The 18,290-nt window shown below is 44.5% G+C and overlaps 1 long non-coding RNA gene and 1 pseudogene across 1 annotated transcript; both read right to left on the bottom strand.

The window, feature by feature from the left end:
- Window positions 1-6,015: 6,015 nt before the first annotated feature.
- On the bottom strand, window positions 6,016-6,384 carry LOC106558711 (annotated as a pseudogene).
- A 6,159-nt stretch (window positions 6,385-12,543) lies between these two features.
- LOC106558712 lies at window positions 12,544-14,154 on the bottom strand. The gene is made up of 3 exons (XR_005358040.1): window positions 14,017-14,154; window positions 13,704-13,914; window positions 12,544-12,593 (listed from the first exon to the last, which is right to left on the bottom strand). It is a non-coding gene; the product is annotated as an uncharacterized LOC106558712 (long non-coding RNA).
- Window positions 14,155-18,290: the final 4,136 nt, after the last annotated feature.

Here is an 18,290-nt window from a genome sequence, read left to right as displayed (position 1 = left end):
TTGTTTTATTTCCTTTTGTCATCATATCCCTTCTGCCCCTACTCCCAGGCAGCAATTGCAATGTGCTGCTATGCATGCGTTCTTGCAAAATGTACACTGTTGTTTTGTGAGCAAGTATCTTTAATGTAAATGAATGGTATTGTGATATATTAGGACTTAAAGACCCGATCGTCAATTGCTACTAAACTTTGACTTCTCCAGAAGGACTCCAGGAAGTGTGAGTTTGCTAACTTAACCTGGTTTTCTTTTCTTTTCTTTTCTTTTTAAGATTTTATTTATTCATGAAAGACAGAGAGAGAGAGAGAGGCAGAGACATAGGCAGAGGGAGAAGCAGGCTCCTTGCAGGGAGCCTGACGTGGGACTCGATCCTGGGACTCCAGGATCATGCCCTGGGCCAAAGGCAGACGCTAAACCGCTGAGCCACCCATGGATTCCCACTTAACTTGATTTTCATTTAATTTCTGACAATTTGCCAACAAGAGCTGAGTTGCTCATATTCTGTGTTGCTCCCTTGGAGGGGGAATAAACCTGTCTCCAAGAGAGTGTGGGAGCCAGCTGGAATCTATCTGTCTGTAAACAAGACAGGTAACAATAGAAAAAGAAAGTCCAGGCTCGTATAGCTCAACTTGGATGCCTCCAAAAATCTGCCTTAATTTTGCTCGACTTCAACGGAATGACATTGAACTACACAGGCTATGTGCTGAAATCATGTTTATAGTCCACCTGTAATCAGAATGCTGGAAGGGACTGTAGACACCCCCCCCCTCATCTTACACTAGGGGAGACTGAGTCCCCATGAAGCAAGGTAACCATCAATGTCACCCAGCCAGTTTGATGGCAGACCTAGGTCCCTGAACCCATATTTCACCAAGCGGCCTGTCACCAGTGTTAGATGAAACATCCAAAGTATTGTTCTCAACAGCATGCCTCACCGGCCAAATATTTTACACATATTATCCAAGAATGGTGCATGAAGAGTGAGAATTATTTCCATCACTGTTAGCTGTGCGAAACCCCTACATCCTGTTCATGTTATGGGTGCCTGCCTTTGATACTGTCTCCATAGCAATGCACAAATATTGCAAACATTCTGCAGACCTAGGGGTTTTCTTGCCACTGGTTAAAGATGCGGCAATAATATGTTGCATATGTGTAGAGAATCGGGGTATTTATAGCATTTACGAAGCTTTAACATCTGCACTCTTGGCGAGTTTGCTGGGCTTATGTTCTGGGTATTACAGAATATTTCCTAGGAAACTGAAAATAAATATATTATGGAATTTTACTATTTCTTGTGTCATTAGTGTTGTCCTAGTGTCCTGTCATGCCTGTTGCAAAACACACTGTTGGGCCACAGGCCCGAATTCCTTAAGTAATCCCAAGATATCCTTTGAAACTGCAGGAATATCACAGAATGGCTTCTATGTTGATAATAACAAGAGGAAACATTACTTGAACTCTCACTGTGAGCCAGGCATTATGCTTAGAGCCTTGCTTGCATTCTTTCCTTTAAACCTCAATAACCCTTAGGAAGTAGGGGCTGCTCCCATTTTCCCAATTAGAAGGCTGAGGCCTAATGATGGAGGCCTAGCCCTTTAAGAGTCAGAGAGAGCCAGAGAGCGGTAGAGCCAGGAATCAAGCCTGGATCCCTCTGAGTACAACGCCTATGATTGTAACATGCGTTCGCGGCCCATTGGTTCTGGATGACAGATGTAAACGCAGCATAAAATCGTTCCTTAGCGTTAATATATTCACAATGAAATACGCTGCTCCATGAAATACCTGTTCAAAATGGGCTCCACCATCCAATTCCTTATATAGAAATGATTCCATCTATATACCAAGCAAAGGATCCACTTGAAATGTCTCTTTGAAATGGCATCTAGTAGGAAAGACATTTCCATGTGAACATGAGTCTGAACAAGGACTGGCTAGGAGCCGGTGGAGAGAGAGCCCCAAGCAGGTGAGCTGTAACCACTCCATCAAGACCAGGTGGGGCAGGCAGGTGAATGGACACTGGCCTTTTAGGGCCTGTGAGCCAGAGACCAGGCATCTTCTGTTTGTGTGGTTTTTTGGTTTTTTTTTTTTAAGATTTTATTTATTTATTCATGAGAGACACAGAGAGAGAGGCAGAGACACAGGCAGAGGGAGAAGCAGGCCCCACGCAGGGAGCCCAACGCAGGACTCGATCCTGGGTCTCCAGGATCAGGCCCTGGGTGGAAGGCCGCGCTAAACTGCTGAGCCACCGGGGGCTGCCCTTAGTTTGTGTTTTGAGACCAGGCACCTTCAAGCGGGATCCAGGTGGAGATTAAGAGGCCACTGGGATTAGAGGGCTCTGGGCAACCAAAAGGGTGTGTCCAGGAGCAGGGTGAGGCTGAGTCATATCGAGGCAGGGGGAGGGGACTGTCATGCAGAATGTAGCAAGGAGAACTCAGCCTTCATCCCTCAGAAGACCCAAAATAGTTCTTTTTTTTTTTTTTTCCAAAATAGTTCTTATCTTGGGATCTGTGGATGGATCAGTGAACCGTTAATATTGTCTGAGATCCGAAGAGGCCCAGCAAACCAATAGCCTGGGGCCTCCAGGAATTGTTCTTTGGGGGACGGTGGGGGACACTGGTGGATGCAGCACCAAGGCTCTCAGAAACACCAAGGAAAATGGACTTAGTAAGATCAGGAGCAGAAGAGGGGAGCAGCTGCCATCTAACCAGCTATGCCACGTTGATCAGATCTTCCCCTCTTGAACCTCGGTTTCCTCAGGAGGCGTTTAAACCTGATGACTTACAAGTTTCCAGCCTTAAAGCTCCTTAAAATTCCAGAAGCACTATTCACTACTGCAACAGTGCACTGAGATAAGTAGTCGGTTCCCTGCCGCCGATAGTTTTCAAGTCAAGCGAGAGTAGTAGCCACTGGCCTAGTAAGGCCCTGCAGAGAATTCCTACCTTGGTAGGTCATTGAGATTCGACTTTGGATCATAAAAACAATAACAATGACATTATTAATTATTACTGATTAACCACTGCTTGCTGGTGCCCAGCACTGTCCCAGGCATTTGCACGCATCTCCTCTGGGATGCTAGCGTTCCCATCTTGCAGAGTCACTCGGGGCAGAGAGAACGGGCCGCTTCCCATAGGTCGCCCTGCTGAAAGAGGCAGAGCTGAGACTGCAGCCCGGGGCTCTGCAGCCCTGGCCTGGGTGCTGAGTGCGAGATAATGCGGCTGCCTCCTGCTTGGGGAAGGAGGGGTAATGCAGCCAGCAGGCTCCCCACGGCGGGTCCCGCCTGCTGACCCGCCCACCCACCTGCGGGGCTGGGGGCTCCGCTTACCCCGCAGCTCTCCCGGGGGCAGCGATGGTTGGAACACTTAGTTTACAAACTGAATTTAGACCTTGGTCCAAAACACGTGATGCGCTTTCCCATTTAAGCTTCACCATGCACAAATTCTTCAATTATTTGAGGTTCATAAAGGAATAAAATCTGCAGACTGGTAGAACAGTTTTGAATTCTCCAGTCATCTGGACTTTTAGTCCTAGGGAACTGAGCTAAAGGTAGAGTTATTCCAGGGCAGAGACTTGCCTGTCTATTCCTGCCTATTCTATTTCCTTCCTTTTTTCCTCCCTCCCTCTCTTCCTTCCTTCCTTCTTTCCTTTTTTCCTCCTTTCCTTCCTTCCTCCCTCCGTCCCTTTCTCTAACCCTCCTTCCCTTCCTTCCTTCTTGTTTCTTCTTAGTTCAGTGGTTTGCAAATTTGAGGTGCAAAATTCTCAGTTTCAGTATGATTTAAAGAGTGTCCAAGGACTGTGTGACTTCAGGTCACATGTGGGGTTGAGGACCAGCCCCTTAGCAAGATGCCCTTCTATCATCTGGAGCACGTCTACAGTCGAGTAGGCTTTGGAGTCCAGTGTGACCTTGGGCAGGCTTCTTACCCATTCCCAATCCCATTTGTAAAATAAGGGTGATGACAGGGCTCCCTCACAGGAAATGTTTGCTGAAAGGGGGATTAGTGGGTCTGAGCCTCTGCACCCTGGTATCTGGCACATGTGCCCCTTCGCACTCAGATGTACTAGGAGATTGTTGTCAGTATCACCCCCAGCTGGCATCACGGCCACCTCCACCTGCCGTTCACACTCGGGGACTGGGCCCAGTGCCACAGAGCTGGAGCCCAAAGCCCTGTTCTCCATTTCTCACTGGACCAAAGCCCTGTTCTCCATTTCTCACTGAACTCTCGGAGTTTAGGGAGACAGAGTCAGCTTCTCCTCTGCTCTCCCACAGCACTTTCTTTTTTCAATAATAAGTCATGGAGGTAATTCCATGCTGGCTTACATAGCTAGAGTTCATTCACTTAAACATCTCCTTAGTATGCCATATTCCATTTTTGTACATATGTTTCATAATCTATGGTCTAAATTCTTAGAAGTAGAATTGCAGAGTCAAAGGGTATGCACATTTAACATTGTTGTGGATATCGGCAGGTGGTCCTCCACAAAGGCTGTACAAATGTACGTTCCTCTCAACAGAATATGAGGCTTACAAGCTGATGTAAAGCTAGAGCCATCAGGAGAACCAAATCTGAGGAGATGGGTCAGTACGAGGCCCATCTGAGTCTGAAAGGATGAGCTTTCATCCCAGAGGATCAGAAGAAAGGCTACCTCCATCAGACTGAGGATGGGTAGGGTAATAGCATCCTCCTCACAGCTCACAGTGACATAGGATGGATTACTTAGGAACCCAAGATTGGAGGATGCTTTCTGCTGTTGAGAAGGGAGAACAAAACCTTTATCTGGATTCTGCAGCAGGAGGATCACAGCCTTTAGTTCTCAATCTCTTTTGGATCACAGACCCCTTTTAGGATTTGATAAAAGCATGGGCTCTGTGCCCTGAGTGCCCACACACTCCCACCCATACATGTACATACAGCTTCGCATATAATTTCAAAATGCTCATCCAAAATCTCAGTGCACATGAGACATCATACAGAAAGCCCCAATTGTCCTTCTGGAGGCTGAGATTCCACATAGAGTCTCAAGCCATTTCTATCCTCCCCAAACAAGGCCATCATTACCTGCTAGTGCCAGCTGTCCCACAGCTGATCGCAGGTTCACAAGCGAGCCTAGGTGAGACCAGTAGAGACCAGCAGAAGAACCACTCAGCCGAGCCCAGCCCAAATTGATAACCTGCAGAATCACAAGCTATGATTGATGGTTGATGCTTTAAAACCATTCAGTCTGAGGATGGTTTATTATACAGCAAAAGCTAACTGGTACAGTCTCCATGAAGAACAGTTGACTATGCTATTAGGGATCACAAAAGAGGACAGGAACAAATGGAAAGACGTTCTATGTTCCTGAGTAGGAAGAATCAAGATCACAGAGATATCGGTTTTCCCTTAGTTATTCTATACATTAAATAAACGACAAAGGAAACACAAATGGGATCTTTTTGTAACCTGATGAGCTGATTCTAAAGTTTCTAGAGAACAATTAAGAGTCAAGGAGAATCAAGGGGAAAATCTAGAAGAGGAAAAGGAAATTATTATGCAGATGTTACAGCACATTGCAAAGATTCAGTAATGAGAAGGGGGCTCATGAATATGCCAACATAGCAGGTAAACAGAATGGAAGTCCAGAATCTAGGTCTAGATCTAGGACTTTGCTGAATGTCAAAGGCAACTTTTTAAATCAGTAAAGGAAACAAGTGTTGTGCAATGAATGTCAACGGGGAAACTAGATAGTCAACTGAAAAAGCATAAAATGTGGTAGTCATGTTTAACCTCAAGATTTAAATGTAAAAAAAAAAAAAAGGAAGAAGAAGGAAACTCTGAAAAATTAGAAAAAAGAATCCATGTGTGTGTTATTTTTTTAAAATAAAAACAATCCCACAATGTTTATTGTCATCCGATAATAACCTAAAGGTAATCAAAACAATATGAATAAATGTTTTTGAACTACACTCTCAACTAAGGACACCTAAAAAAAAAAACTATATTTGCCTTCTTGAGAAATTTCATACTTCATTGATCATTTCTAGTTGGAGATACTTTGGAGCAGAGGAATAGATCTCCTCTTAGCATGATCTGACCCAGTTGTTTTCTCCACTTTGTTTTAGAGTGAATCTCTTCTGCATTATCTAATTCGAAGTTCACATATTCATCAAAACCAATGGTAGGGTCCCTCTATCTGAATATCTACTTGCTCAGAAAGCCACACCTGGATCCAAGATCTCTTTTGCAAGTCTCTGAAGATGAGGTTGATGGGCTGCACCATCATCTTCTATGCTTTGTGGCCCCAACCGCGGCGTGCCACGGTGAAAACTGGCAAACAGCACACTCCTATGTAGATTTTTACATAGTGGGAAAAGGTTTGTCTAAGGATGGTATAAAACACAAAAGTCATAAAAGGACATTAAATAGAAATAGTGATATATTGTACTATATAAAAATTTTAAATTCTATGTTAAAGCTATCTTAGGCAGATTGAAAGGACAATCATGAAACTGGGATAAAAGTGTGCAATTCATATCAGAGACAAAAGTGAACTTCCTTAATATGTAAAGAACACCCACAATTTAATAAGAAAAAGCTTTACAATACAATAGAAAACGGAGTAAATCATATGAATACCAAGGTCACAGAGAAGGAAATGCAAGTGGGTTTGGATTTTTTTAAAATATTTTATTTATTTATTTGAGAGGGAGGTGGAGCAGAGGAAAAGGGACAAGCAGACTCTGCACTGAGCTCAGAGCCTGACATGGGGCTTGATCTCAGGGTCCTGATCTGAGCCGAAATCGAGAGTCGGATGCTCAACCAACTGAGCTGCCTAGGCTCCCCAGTTCTGGATATTTTAAAAGATACTCAACCTCACTCATGATAAAATGAATTCAAATGAAAATTATACTCAGAAAACAATTTCCCATCTATCATGTTAAGGAAAAAATCTAAGAGTTTTATAACGTACTTGTTGGAGCTTGTGTGAGGAAAAAGACATGTTTACACACTGCTGATTGGAGTGTATACTGGAATCACCTCCGTAAGTCAATTTGGCTTTATCGGACAAAACTGAAAATGCATATAGCCTCTGAGCCAGAAATACAGATATATTCTGACGTGTGCAAATAATGCATGGACGAGGCTTCACTGCAACATTATTTGTCATAGCATGTAATAAAATCTTATGCAGCTGTAAAAGAAAAAGAAAGAAGTTCTTTTATGTACTGATATGGAAAGATCTCTAAAAATTAAGTGGAGAGGGACGCCTAGGTGGCTCAGCCGTTGAGTGTCTGCCTTTGACTCAGGTCGTGATCCTGGGGTCCTGGGTTCGAGTCCCACATCGGGTCCCTGCAGGGAGCCTACTTCTCCCTCTGCCTGTGTCTCTGCCTCTGTGTCTCTCATGAATAAATAAATTAAATATATTAAAAAACTAAGTGGAGATAAATAAAGTATACCGATATGCTAATATTTGTAATGAAACAGAATGTAAGCATGTTTATTTGCTTATATCTGAATAAAATAACTCTTGAAATGTATACAAGAGACTACATTTTTATTCTACTTGTGTTTTTTCCCTAAATGTAACACATATTTACTCATCAAATAGGCTAGCACTACTTTTACATGTTCAAATTCGTAAATACGGATCTGTGTTTAACAAAAATTATATTGTTGTGTTGATGAATCTTATCTTTCAAGTTCATGTTTTTTTTAAAAAATATTTTATTTATTCATTCATGAGAGAGACAGAGAGAGAGGGAGAGAGAGAGGCAGAGACACAGGCAGAGGGAGAAGCAGGCTCCATGCAGGGAGCCCGATACAGGACTCGATCCCGGGTCTCCAGGATCACGCCCTGAGCCACCCAGGTGCCCCTCAAGTTCATGTTTTGTAGTTTATCAGCCTGAAAATAATTTCTAGGATCTTTAGGTAACTTAAAACCTTGGACTGATCCATTTGAGTGTATATTCACTGGGTATAGAGATTATTTCTAAGCAAAATGGAATACTGAGACATACATAGTAAGAATCATTTAAGTTTATATACCTTTGCTTCTTTTTTTTATATGCTACAGATCCTATACCTTTGGGTCTCTTAATGAATATGTTCATTGCTGCCACTTGGAGAGCTGTACTACAGGGGATGACCTGGCTGCAGAAAATTGTGTTTATGTACTTGTGAATTCTGCTTGTCTGCTCAAATGCTAATGGTGACAGTGGACAATCAAGAGTATTCCAGCCTCTGGTTTTCTCTGTGAAACAGGAGCTGCTTTGCTTCTGTTTATAATCAATAAGCATGATTGACACTATGCTTAAGTGCAATAGTGTTCACATTGGTTTGGGGGGTTTTGTATGTTTGTTTGGTTTTGGTTTGTGTGTTTGGCGAAACTCCCTTATATTCTTCGAGCATATTGAGGACACCAAACAGCTTTTTTGGTGGGTTATAACTAGTGATATTTACTGTCTTGGAAATTGAAACTGAAAAACAAATTTAATGCTTGTTTAGTAATTCACTTGAAAATAGCAAAAATGAATGCGTTGCAAGTTAATAGCATCTTAGCAGTGTTACAAGGTTAGTTCTGACCTCATAGGTCCTCTGAGATCAATCATAAGGAATCCATTTGTTGTAAGATATGAAAGACTTACAATGAATTCTGTTTGCCTTGGTTTATAACACCTGAGTCTGGGACACTAGGAAATGTGTTTAAAATACTAGAAATATTTGCTTAATGTTGATGGCTCTGTTTTCTTGGTTTCCTGTTTTATTGTTTTATTATTATTCCCATGTGATCTGCCTAGAAAGCAAAAACTCCGAGTTTTACCAAAATGATTTTAAGTTGATTTTATTATGTCTTTAATTATTTAAGAAAACAAGGTTTCTTACTTAGGAGAGAGCTAAAGTGCTTTACAGTCATGTCATTGTCAGGTAGGTGGACAAGTCTTATTTCTCAGGTGGCTGGGATCCTACCTTAAGTGTTCAAATCTCCTGACGATTTCGGGGTTTTGCCTTCCTTAAATCAATCCTAAAAGTAAAAGGAAGAAAAATGTAAGGATATCTGAGTTCTCCCAGAAAGTCCAAGGAAAATCATAAGAGATTAATTACTTTGCCTTGTAGAAAGAGAGGGGCCAGAAATAGTTAAGTCCATTTGATATGATACCATTGATAGGTTGCATGGCAGGAGGTGAAATTATTTTTTATCAAAACAGGGGAAAACCATAGGACATTTTCTTTCAGTGGAAAACTATGCCTTGCCTGTAGCATACCCTTCTGCATTCAGGTTTTGATTTCATGGGAGCTGTTTTGCAATTCTATAAAAATGGAGATAACTGATAACAAAAATTTATTCTTGTCCCTAGGCATCCACATTATATCCTGCTGAGTAAAGGTTCCCAGTTTTGGAAGTTAGTTTTGCTTTCATTCATGCATTTGTTTCAATATTCCTTTACTTCTACACACTCCTGCTTTTAAACTTCTCCTTCGAACTAATTATAATGGGCCTCATTCCCTTATTGAATCAGTGAAATAAAATCCTTAATATATGTTTGTGTTCTCTCTGTTTGACAGTCACCATTTCATCTTTTTTTTTATATGAATCTTTTAATAACGCATAGGACAGAAGTCTTGCTCATCACAATTCATTACAAAAATGGTAGCCTGAGGCAGTGGAGTTTAATTTTCCCTAATCCTGGTTGAGAACACCTAGAAGGCAACTGAAAAATCAGTAGCTGGCATTGACTTTTACTGATGTAATCTGGCCCCTCTCAGCATGGGGTAGCCTCAGGCAAGTCACTTCCCTTCCCTACACCTCCCCACCCTTCCAGTTGGGTGGACCTAAAATAATCCCTTCCCACCCTGCAGCACCAGCTGGGGCTGGATCAAGAGCCCTAGCCCTGGAAGTCTAGCATCCAACATATGTAAGTCTACCTTGCAGATTGAGGGCCAAGAGTAGAAGGGATAAAGGTCAATACCAATTTACATGACCTTTTAATTACTACCCAAAGGCTTTCTCAACTAGGATTAAGAGAATTAAACTCTAAAGCCTGAAGTTTAGATTGCTCTTATTCTGTTCAGTAAATGCAGTTGCTCCAGCTGCTGAGCGGAAATGAAGACAAAAGGAAGACTTTTTTAAAACTTTTGATTTATTTTAAGATTTTTTAATTTTTAATTTTTTTTAATTATTACTTTTTTTTTTAGAGAGAGAGCACAAGCAGAAGGGGCAGAGGGGGAGAGAACCTCAAGCAGACTCTATGCTCAGTGCAGAGCCTGAGGCAGGGCTCCATCTCATGAGCCTGAGATCACCACCTGAGCCAAAACCAAGAGTCCACCACTCAAGCCACTGGGCCATCCTGGGGCCCCTCAAACTTTATTGAAATATATATATGTTCATTTGAAGACTGGAACACATCCATGGGACCAGCACCCAGATCGCACTGCAGAACATTACCAGTGCCTGAGGAGTCCCTCATTTCTTTATAGTCCCCTGCCAACCCTGGCACACATGAAAGGAACTCAACAAATTCTTGCAGCATGGGTTAATTTTGCCTGTTTTCACACTGCATGTAAAGTTAACCATACAGAAATTTTTTATGAACATTTCTTTCATTAATTGTATTTTTGTAAGATTCATCCCTGTTGTTGTGTGCAAGGGTAGATCCATCCGTGATCTAGTCAGCTGTCGATGGGGATTTGGGTAGTTTCTGCTTTGGGACTGCGGTGATAGCTCAGGTCTTGATATTCCCGTCCATGTTGTTTTGGGACCATATGTTTCCATTAGGCATACACCTGGCAAGTGCTAGATCATATTTATTTCTGCATCTATCAATCTGCACGTGTATAAAAAAAGCATGAATTCATACTGATATCTCCAATTCTGATCAAGCACAACAGGGCTCATTTTACCCTTTCATTATTAGCAATTCCTTTCTTTGACAGTGAGAAACCTAGCTCCCATTAAATACATTTATTTATTTGCTCAATCCTAGAATACACATAAAATAGCTTCAGAACTGCTAACCCATATCTGTTAGATCTGTCAGCTAAGAGGGCCTAGAAGCAATGACACCCCGGTAGCAATGAGCACACCCTGCACCCAGGTCTTGGTTTCTAAATACCATTCTCCAAGACAAGGAACCCAAGTTCCTTGGAGAAATGACTGAGTTGAGTCCAGGATGGGAGCAATGGGGAATATAAGATGAGCCCAAAACATTTTGTGGTTGTCAGGAAGTAAGGAAGTGCTTAGAAAAGAACAGGAGTATTTCGAAAGGACATAGGAGCCAACTTAAAGATGCTCCTAGTGGCCATACCTGGGACGATTTGAGCAACAAAACAAATAATATTCATAGTGGATTTTAACCATAGAATAAAATAAATATCCATGAGTCCATGCTGAAATAATTGAATAGATAGATAAATAGGAGAGAAGGGACACCTCTTCCTTACAATTGAATTTCAATTGATAAATGAAGAAGAAGGAATTACGGAGATAGAAAATCACCTTTGGGAAGCCAATGGTAATAAATATTGCAGATGAGAATCACCACTAGATGCTGAAATTAGTAGGTTGCACATATGATAATAAACAGGAGAATTGTAGAGTCTCAGAGTATCTCCCCAAAAGATACATTTAGTTACAAAAGGAAATGCAATAATTTTAGAGTGGAGAAACCTGGTGGACATCACCTTCACCTCATCATCCTTCAAAATTAATGTTACTAATAATGAGACACGGCAATATCACACGTGCCTCCCAGTTGGCGCACTGGGAAGGACATGACATCACCTTCGTAGGACTCACACCAAAAACGCATAACCTCAACCTCATCATGAGAAAACATCAGACAGACTCAAGGGGAGAGAAGCTCCATTAAACAATTGGCCAATGCTCTTCAAAAATGTCAAAGGTTGTGGAAGGGAAAAAATAACTGACCTGGACTCTTAAGGTAAACCCTCAAAGTTCCAAGACACAGAAAAAGAACAGCTGTTCTAGATGAGAGGAGCCCAAGGAGACAGGAAAACTGGCTGCCCTGTGGGATCCCCCATGACATCCGGGGCCAGAACAAGACCAGCAGGGAGACACCTGGCAACAGCTGAGTAAACTCTGTCAATTCTTTAACTCTACTGCATTAACGTTAACTTCCTGGCTTTGCTGATTCTTCTGCAATCCTACAAGATGCTAGTATTTGGGGAAACTGGTAAAGGCTGTATGGGAGCTCGCTGTATTGTTTATCTACGTCGAAAATTATTTCAAAAGAAAACGATTTTTAAAAGAAAAAGGGCATCTGGCGTGATTGTGTCATGCTTCGGCCAAAAACCCTGCCAGCACCTCTGCACAGAGTGTAAAGGCAGAATGAGAGTGACATTCAAGGCCCTCAGTAATCAGGCCAAACATCCCCCACCCACACACACCCTGCCCATCTCTAAGGCCTGCAGTGAACACCTCATGTTTAAAGATCACCTTCAGGGATCCCTGGGTGGCCCAGCGGTTTGGCGCCTGCCTTTGGCCCAGGGCGCGATCCTGGAGACCTGGGATCGAATCCCACGTCGGGCTCCCGGTGCATGGAGCCTGCTTCTCCCTCTGCCTGTGTCTCTGCCTCTCTCTCTCTCTCTCTCTCTGTGTGCCTATCATAAATAAATAAAAAATTTAAAAAAAATTAAAGATCACCTTCAGGCAGCCCAGGGCGGGGCGGGGGGTGGGGGGTGGGGCTCAGTGGTTTAGCACCACCTTCAGCCCAGGGCATCATCCTGAAGGCCCCGGGACCGAGTCCCACGTCGGGCTCCCTGCCTGTGTCTCTGTCTCTGTCTCTCTCTCTGTGTCTCTCATGAATAAATAAATAAAATCTTTAAAATAAATAATAAAGATCACCTTCACGGGCCGTGACCCTGAACCCACCTCTGGAAGCAGCATCTATCTATCTGCTGCGGGCTCTTACTTGGTCAACAGTTGACTTCCCTGACCCCCTGGGAACTTTGAACTCCCTCCCTCTGAGGACCCCTGCAAGCCTGGCAGGTGGTGCTCACCCCCTTCCTACCCTTAAGAAACTCACAATCTGCAAATAAGGCAAGGAGACCACAGTGCCAAGCTCAGGAGCCTCGGGGAAGCAGATCAGAGGCAGGTAGGGGAATCACAGTCTCTGCAGGCAGGGGGTGTTGTTGTTACCCCTCTCTGCTGGTGAGGAAACCGAAGCTTAGAGCGAGAAGGTCATCTTCCTAAGACTACACAGCCAGTGAGGACAGAGTCAGGGTTTAAGCTCAATTTCTTCCCTCCCCTACTGATGGATTATAACTGAAAGGCCTTGATGAATCAGGCAAGTGGGGTCCTGAGACAGTTTATATTTTACCCCAACTCCAGCCTCAAGTGGCAGAATGAGATCTCCCTAGAAAGGCCTGCAGTGGGGCGCCTGGCTGGCTCGGTCGGAGGAGCATGTGGGTCTTGATCTCGGAGTTGTGGGTTTGGGCCCCATGTGGGGGTATATAGATTACTTAACCAAATTTAAAAAGCCACGGAGGATACAGGAATCACGCATCACACACATTCTCAGGAAATGTCAACACCTTTTATGACGACCTGATGGACACTGAGCAATGAGAATTTGCAAAAATATCTCAAAGTTGAGCAAGTGGGATATATTGCTAGACCTCACCAGGCTTCAGAAAGGCCTGAACCATGGCTTCAGGAAACACCTGCTGGCAAGCTGCCCTGGCCAAGCCCTGGGATGCCCACAGACCCACCTCCTCCCGTAGCAGCCGAAAGTCAGTGAGAAACGGAGCTCCCGGTGCCTCCAGCTCGGCTGGACACAGTGGGGATCCGAACGCCTGCTCTCAGGCCTCTGGTTGCTGCTATTGTCGTTGTTAATATTAAACCTCTCTCCCCGCTTCTCGTCTCCCTGCACTCAGCAGACTTTCCCATCTTCTTACATCATCTACGTGGGAGGATTCAGGACTGCACACAAACAAGGAAAGAGAATTAAAAACAAAAACTTCTTAAATCTCAACTTGTCAAACCTCCCCCCCGCTTCTGTCCCGCAATGTGCCCATTCCCCACCGGTCCGCTGCCCTGACCCCGGCTCGCGGGGCGCTGGGCTAGTAGCCCCCTCATCTCTGCGGAGAGGGAGAGGCCTGGCACGGGGCTCTCAGGGAGCACGTGTGGCCTGTGCTGGGCCAAGAAGACAAGCGGGCTTTGTGCGGCCCGGCTCTGACCCCGCTAGCCACGGAGGCCCTTTCAGCTGGGCTGAGAGATGGCCAGACTCCATTTCCTGTGTCCCTTGGCCCCTTGCCTTGGGTTCGGGCTGGAGGAGCAAGCTCTGCCTGCAGCATAGCCGTGGTGGGAGGCCCATGCATTCTGCAGCATTGCCCGTGGAGGCGTGGGCTCCCTGGGAGCAAACCCCCACATTTCTACACAGTGTCTGTGTGACCTTGAGCCACCTCTTAACTTCTCTGAGCCTCACATTGTGGATCTTGGTGCAACCTGCCAGGGAGATGGGAAGTGATGGGAAGAAAAAGCTCTGCAAGTTATAGCACTTCATTTATGCCGGATGCTACGGGTGTTTCCCCTTCAACTACCAAGAACTTGCCACTCTGAGCCCCCAAATACCCCATTTGCCCTTTACTCACCGCCCCCGCTCCTCATGCATCTGAACTACCTACTTTGTGGCCTGGGTTCTGAGAGTCAAGAGGCCCCGTATTACTTAAAAGCATGAGTTTTAGACTCAGATCTACCTGCTTCCCATCCGGGGTCAGTCCCACTCTGACCTTGACCAAATATGTCTTATTGGAAAAACGGAGACAAGCACACCCACCTTATAGGTTTATTGGCACAAGGATTAGCCGAGAAAAACCCCGGGCGGCCTTGGCCCAAGACCAGGCTCCCAGAAGGTCAGCAAGTCACAGAGTGACGAGACGCAATGCCCCTCACTGTCATTAGCCCAGCTGGCTGCCAGCTTGCCCTGAGGCCCGGCATGTGGTGGGCATGTTTCCCTAGGTCCCGGCACTGGTGCCAGTTCCCCCATGTTTAATTTTATTGGTCATTTCTAGAGAATGTTGGAAGGAGGATATTAACAGTGTTCTTTATATCGCCCGGCCCAGAAGTTTTCCTGTGCGTGTTTAGGCTGATTTCTGTCGGTATGTGGAACTAAGTGGATTTCCAGACACTCAGTCCAAGCAGTTCACGCAGTAATTCAGGTCATTCTTCTGCTTCTGCTGGATTTTCTAAGAAAGCAACGGACCCTTCTGCTATTAGCAACATGTTGCTTCTTCAGAATGCCTCTTCATTTGTGCTTCCTTGCATGGATCACGCTATGGATAACTAATAGTGACTGTAGTTGCATCTTTTTTTTTTTTTTTAAGCGGGCTCTACCTCCAGTGTGGAGCCCAGTTCAGGGCCTGAACTCACAACCTGAGCTGAGAACAAGAGCCAGACTCTTACCCGACTGACCAACTCAGGTGTCCTATGGTTGCATTTTTACCCCATTCCTAGCCTATCAGGGAAGGCCTCTCTTCTCTCTCCCCTGTGTGAACTGTTTGTGGGGGGTCAACGTGGCTATCTTGTGAAGGAGATGTCCCTTTCTTCCTTTATTTCTACCTCTCAGAGTTTGTTGTTGCATTTTAGTCTGGGACGGTTCTTTTATTTTATCAAATAATAGTGTCAGTACTTACTGAAAAGATAAAGTTATTTTATCTTTTTATTTTTATTTCTTTGTTATTTTATTTTTGTTTCTTTGACCTTATGACAGACTTGATGACTAAAGATTTTTATCTTTATTTTTGTTTCTTTGACCTTATGACAGACTTGATGGCTAAAGATTTTTCTGGAGCTCATTTGGAAATGAATAGCTATTTTATGTTCAGATTGGTGGCTATGCAAAAAGGAGCATTGAGATATTTAGATGCCCACTTAGGAGAAAATTTTAGGTTTGAAACTTTCTTTGCAACCACATAAAAATTCTAGATGGATCAGAGATTATACCTTAAAAAAAGGCTTTATACTAGTTGGCAAAAGTATTGGAAAATACTTTCATAGTCTTGATGTGAGGAATCATAAACAAGTTGTAAAACCTAGAAGCCGTAAAAGAGTATACTGAGACACTTGGTCACCTAAATATCTAAAACTTCTGTGTGATGAAAGACACCGCAAAGAAAGTTAAAGACAGCGGAGGAATGGAAGGAAACGTTGCCAACATTCATCACAGGCATTGGATTAATAAACAGAATGTATAACAAGAGGGAACATAGAAAAAAGGAAAAAAGGATTTGACGAGGCAAATAAAGCTCAACTTGACTCATAATGAAAAAACAACAAAGTAACATTCTTCATCATCAAATTATCAAAATTTTTCCGGAGTTGGAGAATGGGCCCAGCTGCTAGACCTGGGACTTGGGTGCACCACTCAAGAAGTATTTTATGCCAAGGGCGCCCCCTGCAGCACGACGGGGGCGGTAACCACGATAGAATTGGGGGCCCCTTGGAGCACTGCTTTCAGGGCCTGCCTGGTGCTCTGAGCTTAGTGGGTTTTTGGCATATCCAGCAAAATGTTAAAGTCCCTCTGACTCAGGGATTCCTTTCCCAGGAACCTAGCCTTTCAGAAACACATGTGTGTCTGTGTGTGCGTAGTGTGTCATGTGTACACAGAGATATCTACAAAAGGATGTTCATTGAAGCCCGCTTTCTATCGGACGGAAAAGGAAACAAGCTTCATGTCCATCAGTAGGGGATTGTCTGCACAGATGATGGTGCATCCATTCATGAGATATTTTGCAACTCTTCAAAGGAATGAGGTGGGTTTCTGTGGACTAACAGAATGATCTGCAAGATCTAATGTCATGAACATGAATGTGAAAGCGGATCCCCAAAACATCTATTATTCTATCCCATGTATATATGTTTGTGGGTACAAATGCATAGATAGACAAAGAATTGGAAGAGTCCGCCAAGCTGAGAGAACTGGACTGGATTGGCTGGGCCAGGGACAGGAGGGGCCGGGGACAGGCAGGAGTTTCAGGTTTTAGTCTGTGCTTTATCACTTCGTGACTCTACAACCACAAGAAAGCCTAGTGTAGGTGTGTTTTCTTCAAAGGTCAAAAATATTAAGGAGCCCCCTTGCTCTGAGTTGTGGGGTTTGGCTGTTCTTTGACAATTTCCCACCTGGCTAACCTTCTGAGGAATGTTCTACTAAGTGTGAGGAATTGTTGGCATTCTGAAAAAAGTTTTTCTGAGCCAGCTCCTCTGGGCATCCTAGTCCCCAGGAGAGCTTTAGATCCAAGTCTCTGTCCCAGATCTGCTGACTCTGAACAGGAATTTCTGTGCCTGCGGCTGTTATCTGGAGGAGGAAGTGACCAAGTGAGGGTCCTCAGGTAGGGTGGTGGCTGTAGAGGACAACCACACGGCCACAGTGGGGAACCGAGAAGGCAGAGTGGTGACCCTTACCCACGAGGGCTCCAGTGAACCCCAGGGAGGGATGCCTGGTGGACTAGTACAGCCAGGCCAGGCACTCAGAGCTCTGCATCGCAGATTGTAGGGCTGTAGCTTTCGATTTTTGTTTTCACTAAAGGTCACGGTTCTTTCTTTCTTTCTTTCTTTCTTTTTTTTTGCACTGTTTGGGTGGGTGTCTGTTCGACTACTCTGTTCTAAACTGGAGGGGAGGTGAAGATTGGGAGTTCACTGAAAAACCCACCTCTTATTCTGGGTTTGCTTAGATGGAGAAAGAAACCCGGCTCTCGAGGGCAGCGTGTAAGTCTATCCTTACTTCAAGGCTGGCCTGTGGGTGGTAAAACTGGATTGTAATCCTGACCCTGCATTTACCTGCCACGTGGCTGTGGGCAAGGTGCTTAGCATCTCTGAGCTTCAGTCTTGATCCGCAGAAGGGATGTGAAGGGGTGCTCCCCAAGGGGGTGCAGCGGAGATCAGAGGTTGTATCTGTAGAAGTACACCGCTGGGAGCTGAGCTGCGGTTCATTAATCTTGTGGTGGTTCCTGGACCATGAACTCCTGGAGGCAGACGCAGGTGAGGCTGAGAATTCCTTCCCTCCTCCCTCCTCCCTCCTCCCTCCTCCCTCCTCCCTCCTCCCTCCTGCAGGGATTATCCAGCACCATCGAGTACAGAGCTGCAGTGTGTGCTGAGCACCGTGATTCTGAGGCTAGTAGGGCTCTGGGTCTTGCCTTGCCCTCAAGCCATTTTGCAAGTCTAAATTGGAGAGAGCGATGCGAAACAGCTCCTGTCTGCAGATACGCAAATAATCCCTCCTGTTGGAGGTTCGATGCCTTCTCCCCTCGAGCGTGGAAGACGCCGGCTCCGCCTCCACCTGCGCGTTCTTGCCAACACTC

Source organism: Canis lupus, chromosome 4 (genome assembly GCF_011100685.1).
Source record: "Canis lupus familiaris isolate Mischka breed German Shepherd chromosome 4, alternate assembly UU_Cfam_GSD_1.0, whole genome shotgun sequence".
Lineage (NCBI taxonomy): Eukaryota > Metazoa > Chordata > Mammalia > Carnivora > Canidae > Canis > Canis lupus.
The sequence above is the reverse complement of the archived record's forward strand: the minus strand, read 5'-3'. Positions and strand labels throughout refer to the sequence as shown.